This window comes from Dermochelys coriacea, chromosome 5, assembly GCF_009764565.3.
Source record: "Dermochelys coriacea isolate rDerCor1 chromosome 5, rDerCor1.pri.v4, whole genome shotgun sequence".
NCBI classification, from domain to species: Eukaryota; Metazoa; Chordata; order Testudines; family Dermochelyidae; genus Dermochelys; species Dermochelys coriacea.
This window is the reverse complement of record NC_050072.1, coordinates 121461590-121470419: the sequence shown is the minus strand read 5'-3', so window position 1 is coordinate 121470419 and position 8830 is coordinate 121461590.

Genomic DNA, 8830 nt, shown 5'->3' with positions numbered 1-8830 from the left:
TGGGATGACTACCTGAACAGCTCTAGTACAAAGTTGTAGCGCTGGCTGGGTCACAGGGCCAACATGTTGCTGGCACGTAGATTACTGTCTAAGTTCTGGTTTGTCCAGCTACGAGGCCAACTGTCCCAGAATTCCCTTGTTTTATCACCGTATATAAACCCCACTGTTTTGCTGTGAAAAGCAAGGGGACTTTCGCTTCTTCCTCACAAAGGAAGTTTTCAGGCAGGGTCCTGGGGGAGAAAGGAATTGGGCAATGGGCTTTTGGGCCTGAATCCTGTCCCACTGAAGTCAGAGGCAAAACTCCCACTGACTTCAACAGATGCAGGAGCAGGGCTTCTAAGGAACGTTTGGCACAGGACAGCGAGAAGGCAATTTGAAATCTCACCTCTTCGCTGCCCCAAGAGCAAAGTTCGATGGTGGACCTGTGTGGCAGGTGCCTGTGTGCTTTGTCTGTTGCTGCAAACATCCCGGGGGAGCTGGGTATTTGAGACAGCTGCCATGGAGATTCAGGCTTCCCAGGTGCTGAGGAATTAAACAGAAGGTGACTGACTTAGACCTAGGGGTTGATGCAAGAGATTGTAACTCTAGCTGAGCATCTCAGAGGGGACTTGGTTAAAATAGCAACAATCAAATAATAATAATACAATGTAATACAATATAAGAGCAAGGATCCCAGCAGGGATCCTCCCGGTGCCAACCCCCGAAGCCCTTTTTCAGGCTAACGTGAGCCCCTGCAGCACCAAGCCGCCAGCCTGCAGCACAAAGCCAAGTCCCCACCTCTGCACAAGTACAGTGCTGGTTCAGCCAGAGATGAGGCCACATGCAAAGCCATCCAACTGGGCCCTGGCTACAAGGCCCCCCCCAGGATTCAGCGGACAATCTTCTCTCCTTGCCCCAAGCTGTCCTCCATGCTAGATGGGGAAGGTCGATCTAATGGGCCATAACGGGAAGCATATGATGTGCCTCAGCCAGGGCAGCGATAAATGGGAAGATAGCTAGATTCAATTTGGGGGCTCAATTGCGTATCACCCCACCACTCAGCCACTTGGAGCAGGTTGTCCTCCAAAGCTTGTGGGAGAGGCTCATGATGCTGCACAGTTGGGTGTTTTGGCTCCATCAGCCCTGCAGCAGGACAAATGAGCTGCACCCACCATGTGAGTTTGAATGTAACCTTGCACCAGAATCACGCTATTGACATCAGCGGGGTTAGTCCTGATCTATAAACTGACTTAAGTGAGCTTACATTTGGGCCCATATTTGTTGGAAGCCAGTGGATCAGCAGCCTGTTTAATGGCACAACTCATGCTGTGCACCGTGCAGTCTCCCACCTGCTGTCACATGGGACTGTGCATTATAGCTAGAGATGAGTGGAGAAAGACAGGTTTGGACTGGGATCCAGATTAGGATTAGGTTTGGGGTCAGAGTTAGGGTCCAGAATCCAGGGCACCTAAATTTCATAAATTTGTCTCCTGAGATTTCATCCCCAAATGGTCAGAATCCTGCAGGATCAGCTGTTCTCAGGAGATTTCCATCATCCATAAATTAGAGAAAGCCTACAGTGCCCAGTGTAATTAGCTAACAACTATAGGTGTGTTGTGTGACTGGGGGTTGTGTCACAGGGAATGCAGAGCAGCACTGCCAGTGATGGCTCCAAAAGTCATCAAGCAACAGAGGCACTATTTCTCCCTGAACTCCCTGATGCGCGGGGTAGCAGAGTACTTGCTGCATGCTCTTTGGATGGGCAGCCCCATAGACTTGTGCAGAGAGGGTAGGGCGATGGTCTCATGGTTTCCTTGCACTTGGGTGAGTGTGAAGACTATACATGTGACTAGCATTCTTGGGGATGCACAAGAAAACTCCTGGTGTCCTTCCCTGCTTCTGCACTGGCCTCTTAGCAAATGTCCTGTTAAAACATGGAACAGGTTGTAAGTGGGGAAAACCAGGGGGCATCTAATGAAGCTTGAGGGCAGGGGAGAGATAATGTGACCAGCTTCTTCTAACGCGGGTGCCTAAAGTTAGGCAGTTCACTCCATATTTTGGACACCTAAATAAATGACAATGGTCAGAGGTGCTAAGCTTTCAGCAATGAGGTGTACAAATTTTGCCCTGTGTCACCTGTATTTTGGATACTTAATGTGTGTTCTGTGGCTCAGGGGATTAATAAGAGGAAAAAAGGGCCTTTCACCTCCAGTCACCGCTTTGACTGTGGTGCAGGTTGGTTATGAATTAATATTGTTACCATCTGAGTCTTCATGTGGCTAGGTGGGAGGAAATGGGATTAGTCTGACAAGGACATCTTCTCTGAAAAGGAGGGCACAAGGCATCTGATATAGGTTCTGTGTTGTCTGGAATGACCTATTGAAACAAACCTAGAAAGCCAGCTGACTTTTAAGACTGGTTTCTCCAGCAGGTGTCTTCTCTAGCAGTGCTTACCAAGTTTCCTTGATTGTGATTCTTCCCCTCAGGTTGCAACAGCATCACAAAACCAGCACACAGTGTGGCCGACTCAGCATGTCAAGGGAATGCTGAAGTGTGTAACGTTTGGGCGTTGGCGGCACTTCATGTCGTTCCAACCAGTCTTCTGAGCAGGTTGTTGCATGTTTTGATCTCAGTTGCTGTCTTTGTAAGATGGTCATGATATGTGAGAGTTCTATCCAATGTGATGCCTAGACTGACCGGGTGTGAATCATGCTTTATTCAATGACCATTGAGAACTAAGTTCAGCTCTCTGACCACTTGCACATGATGTAAGTGGAAGACACTCAACGACATGGTCTTACTTCCACTTGGTATCGGGCACCACCAACGACAATAATCAGCCATAGCCGTCATATCTGCGTTCAGAACACTCTCAAGTGTGTCAAAGGAGTGTGATTGGGTATGGAGGCATATGTCATCTGCATAAACAAACTTGTGAGACCTAGTATATGGTAGATGATTCGAATATAAATTGAATAACATTGGAAATAATAGTGATCCTTGCAGGAGGCCGTTCTTCTGGTGCCTCCAAACACTTGTTCTATCACCAATATGCACACGGAAATGGCAATTTCTCAAAACAGAGCCATTACACATACTAATCAACTTGGCATAATTCTAGATAATTTCACCAAAAGGCCCGTGTGCCAAACCTTATTGTATGCCGCGGTCAGGTCAAGGAAAACGGAACCAGTCTTCAAATTATGGTGCAATCCATTTTCGATGGAAGTTGTAAGTGCCAGTACTTGATCACATGCAGCAAAAACCAGCGTGTTCTGGTGCCAGCATACCTTCCACCGATGGTGAAATTCTTTGTGAAATCAGACACTCAAGCACCTTAAAGCAGATGCTTAATGTAATGGTGTCCAGTTTACAAATTAATTCCAAATCAGTAGTCTCTCGTTGGAGTCTGTTTTTGAAGTTTTTTTGTTGAAGAATTGCCACTTTTAGGTCTGTAATCGAGTGACCAGAGAGACTAAAGTGTTCTCTGACTCGTTTTTGAATGAATGTTATAATGCTTGATGTCTGATTTGTGTCCATTCATTCTTTTACGTAGAGACTGTCCGGTTTGGCCAATGTACATGGCAGAGGGGCATTGCTGGCACATGATGGCATATATCACATTGGTAGATGCGCAGGTGAACGAGCCTCTGTTAGTGTGGCTGATGTGATTAAGCCCTATGATGGTGTCCCCTGAATAGATATGTGGACAGAGTTGGCAATGGACCTTGTTGCAAGGATAGGTTCCGGGTAAGTGTTTTTGTTGTGTGGTGTGTGGTTGTATTTGCTTCAGGTTGGGGGGCTGTCTGTAAGCAAGGACTGGCCTGTCTCCCAAGATCTGTGAGAGTGATGGGTCGTCCTTCAGGATAGGTTGTCGATTCTTGATTATGCGCTGGAGAAGTTTTAGATGGGGGCTGAAGGTGATGGCTAGTGGCGTTCTGTTATTTTCTTTGTTGAGCCTGTCCTGTAGTAGGTAACTTCTGGGTACTCTTCTGGCTCTGTCACTCTGTTTCTTCACTTCAGCAGGCGGGTATTGTAATTGTAAGAATGCTTGATGAGATCTTGGAGGTGATTGTCTCTGTCTGAGGGGTGGGAGTAAATGTGGTTGCATCGTAGAGCTTGCCTGTAGAAAATGGATTATGTGGTGTGGTCTGGATGAAAGCTGGAGGCATGTAGGTAGGAACAGCGGTCAGTTGGTTTCTGGTATAGGATGGTGTTTATGTGACCATTGCTTATTAGCACCGTAGTATCCAGGAAGCGGATCTCTTGTGTGAACTGGTCCAGGCTGAGGTTGATGGTGGGATGGAAATTGTTGAAATCTTGGTGGAATTCTGCAAGGGCTTCTTTTCCATGGGTCCAGATGATAGAATCATAGAATCATAGAATATCAGGGTTGGAAGGGACCTCAGGAGATCATCTAGTCCAACCCCCTGCTCAAAGCAGGACCAATCCCCAATTTTTGCCCCAAATCCCTAAATGGCCCCCTCAAGGATTGAACTCACAACCCTGGGTTTAGCAAGCCAAGATGTCATCAATGTAGTGCAAATAGAGTAGGGGCATTAGGGGAGGAGAGCTGAGGAAGCGTTGTTCTACGTCAGCCATAAAAATGTTAGCATACTGTGGGGCCATGCGGGTACCCATAGCAGTGCCGCTGATTTGAAGGTATACATTGTCCCCAGATGTGAAATAGTTATGGGTGAGGACAAAGTCACAAAGTTCAGCCACCAGGTTCGCCGTGACATTATCAGGGATACTGTTCCTGACGGCTTGTAGTCCATCTTTGTATGGAATGTTGGTGTAGAGGGCTTCTACATCCATAGTGGCCAGGATGGTGTTTTTAGGAAGATCACCAATGGATTGTAGTTTCCTCAGGAAGTCAGTGGTGTCTCGAAGATAGCTGGGAGTGCTGGTAGTGTAGGGCCTGAGGAGGGAGTCTACATAGCCAGACAATCCTGCTGTCAGGGTGTCAACGCCTGAGATGATGAGGCTGTGGATGGCATTGTGTTCTGCACGGCTGAGGTTATGGGAAAGTGATGTTGCTTTTCCACAATTTCAGCCCGTGGACGTCAGCGGAAGCACTCTATGTAGAAGTCCAGTCTGTTGTTTCGACCTTCAGGAGGAGTCCATCCAGAATCCTTCTTTTTGTAGTCTTGGTAGGAAGGTCTCTGTGGGTTAGTATGTTGTTCAGAGGTGTGTTGGAAATATTCCTTGAGTCGGAGATGTCGAAAATAGGATTCTAGGTCACCACAGAACTGTATCATGTTTGTGGGCGGGAGGGGCAGAAGGAGAGGCCCCAAGATAGGACAGATTCTTTTGCTGGGCTAAGAGTATAGCTGGATAGATTAACAATATTGCTGGGTGGGTTATGGGAACCACTGTTGTGGCCCCTTGTGGCATGTAGTAGTTTAGATAGTTTAGTGTCCTTTTTCTTTTGTAGAGAAGCAAAGTGTGTGTTGTAAATGGCTTGTTTTTGTAAAGTCCAGCCACGAGGAAGTTTGTGTGGAAGGTTGCTTTTTTATGAGAGTATCCAGTTTTGAGAGCTCATTCTTAATCTTTCCCTGTTTGCTGTAGAGGATGTTGATCAGGTGGTTCCACAGTTTCTTTGAGAGTGTGTGGCACAATCTGTCAGCATAGTGTGTGTGGTATGTAGATTGTAATGGATTTTTCACCTTCAGTCCTTTTGGTATGATGTCCATCTGTTTGCATTTGGAAAGGAAGATGATGTCGGTCTGTATCTGTACGAGTTTTTTCATGAAGTTGATGGATTTCCACTCCATGGAAGCTAAATGCAGTGCCTTGCATAATGACAGGTTTCAGAGTAGCAGCTGTGTTAGTCTGTATCCATGTTAGTCTGTAACTGCATGAGGGCTTCCTGGCACAGGGGAGAGGAGTGTGCACCCCCCTGTTTGTTGATATAAAACATCGCTTTGGTGTTGTCTGTCAGGATTGCTACACATTTCCCTGCTAGGTGTGCTTGGAAAGTCTGGCATGCCAGGTGTACTGCTCTCAGCTCTCTGACATTGATATGTAGAGCGAGATCCACCTGAGACCAGAGGCCTGTGTGCTTAGGTCTCCCAAATGTGCCCTTCCCAGCCCAAGTCTGATGCGTCTGTCTCTAGCAAGAGGGATGGCTGGGGGCTGGACCCTGTATCTACTACCTGTGGGTTGAGCCACCACAGGAGGGAGTTGAGTACCGGGCGAGGCAGGGTTCTAATCCTGTCCAAACTGTCCCGGACTGGCTGATACACTGACGCTAGCCACGATTGAAGTGGTCGAAGCCTTAGTCTGGCGTGCTGTACTATGTAGGTACAAGCTGCCATGTGTCCCAGGAGCTTCAGGCAATTCCTTGCTTTGGTGGTGGGGAACTGCCTGAGACCTCGTATGATGTTGCCCAGGGACTGAGACCTGGCTTCTGGGAGGTATGCCCTGGCTTGTGTTGAGTCCAGCACTGCCCCTATAAACTCTATCCTCTGGACAGGGGACAGCGTTGATTTCCCTTCATTCAGAAGGAGAAGGCCCAGTTTGTTGAACGTCATTCTTAGGAAGCCAACCTGTGGCTCCTCTTGAGACTTGGAGTGGCCCTTGATCAGCTAGTTGTCGAGGTACGGGAACACCTGTACCTGCCGCTTGTGCAGGAATTCCGCCACAACTGCTATGCACTTGGTGAACACTCAAGGTGCTGCCGACAGGCCGAATTGGAGGACTGTGAATTGATAGCGGTTGTTGTTCATCACAAACTTGAGGTATTTTCTGTGCGGTGGAATTATCGCTATGTGAAAGTACATGTTCTTCAAGTTGAGGGCAGCATACCAGTCTCCTGGATCCAGTGAGGGGATAATGGAGGTCAAAGAGACCATGCGGAACCTGAGTTTCTTCATGAACTTGTTGAGTTCTTGCAGGTCTAGGATGGGCCTGAGCCCACTCTTGGCTTTCAGTATTAGGAAATACCGAGAGTAGAAACCCTTACCCCTTTGCTCCTGAGGAACCTCTTCTGCTGCCCCTAGAGAGAGGAGTGAGTGCACCTCTTGATAAGGATTTGCTCATGAGAGGGGCCCTTGAAGAGGGACGGGCAAGGGGGGTGGAAGGGTGGGAGGGCACAGAATTGGATGGAGTATCCCCCCTCTACCGGGCGGAGTACCCCCCCTCTACCGGACGGAGTACCCAGCGGTCCGAGGTGATATGGGATCATGCACAGTAGAAAGGGGATAGTTGGGACAAAAAGGTAAGGCGGAGTAGATTCAGTTCTTGCACTGGTGCGTCGTCCTCAACTGCACCCTCAAAAGGCTAGTCTGGGGCCAGTAGTTGGCTTGTGCTGGCCAAAGCCCTGGCTGGAGGACAGATGCTGTCATCTCCTGCCATTCCTATTCCTCCTCTGAGAAGCGTCCTGCTGGTTCTGCAGTTGATAGAACTGTGAGGGAGACTGCGGCCGGATGTGCCTGTGCTGAGTCACAGAAGTGTGGAGGCCCAAGGACCAGAGGGTGGCCCTTGAGTCCTTTAGACTGTGGAGTCTTTTATCTGTTTTATCGGAAAATAGGGCCAAACCCTCAAAGTGGAGGTCCTGGATGCTTGTTGGACCTCATGAGGGAGACCAGAGGACTTGCAACCAGGAACTCCTCCTCATTACAACCCCCGTGGTCATTGTGCGGGAGGCCACATCTGCCGCATCCAGTGCGGCCTGTAGGGAAGCTTGGGAAATTAGTTTTCCTTCCTCCACAAGTGCTGAGAACTCCGCACGAGACTCCTGTGGCAGCAGCTCTGCAAACTCGGCCATCGCACCTCAGGTGTTATGTGAGTATCTGCTAACATGGCCTGCTGGTTTGAAATGCAGAGCTGCAGCCCCGCAGTGGAGCAGACCTTCTTCCCAAAAAAGTTCTAGTCTTTTAGTGTCCCTATTTTTAGGGGAGGGGCCCTGGTAGCTCTGGCGCTCACACTGGTTCACTGCATCAACCACCAGGGAATCGGGGGTGGATGGGTATATAGGTACTCGTATCCCTTTGAAGGGACAAAGTACTGCCTCTCATTTCTTGTGGCCGTAGGGGACAGAGATGCTGGGATCTGCCACAAGGTCTTTGTGGTCTCAGTAATAGTCTTTATTAATGGTAAGGTGATACGAGACGATCCGGAGGAGGTGAGGATATCAACCACCGGGTCGGCGTCCTGCACCACCTCCTCTTCCTGGATCCTCAGGTTCTGGGCCACCCGTCGCAACAGCTGTTGCAGGACCCTGTTGTCCTGTAAGGCTGGGGCCGTCGATGTCCCCACTGTGGTTTAGTCTGGGGAGGATGAGGAGGAAAGTCCTGGTCACTCCCTTTGGCATCTGGGGGTCATGCAGCAAGCCGGAACCACGATCTGATACCAGCAGCGTTGAGGTTTCTGACTCCAGTGGTGCCAAGGTCGCCGATGCCGATGGTGCCAGGGCTGCGGCTGCCGGTGGTGCTGATGTCAGAAGAGTCAGTGACAGTGCTGCAGGCGAAGGTAGAGGTGTTGGTAGTGTCGCTGCCAGCAGCGCCTATAGTGTCTGCCGGGGGATGAAGGACGCCGAAGATATTGATGCGGACCTGGACCTTGATCTTTGGATTTATCCCTGGCTCTGATGATATGCCCAGGGTGTCCAGATGGGCCACTGAGTCGAGGGTTGCCACTGAGGTGGCCACAGTGCCTGATAGGGCTGGCGATCACAGTGGGACCTGGACCTTCTGCTCCTGGTCCTATTGGAGCGGCAGGATTCTGCATCCGACTCCGAGGTCTCCGAGAAGGAGGACCATGGAGGACTGGTACTCTGCGGTGCTGGGGAGGAGTGCCGAGAAACAGGGGACCAGTGCGGCTTCCCCACATGGGTGGGCCATGCTGG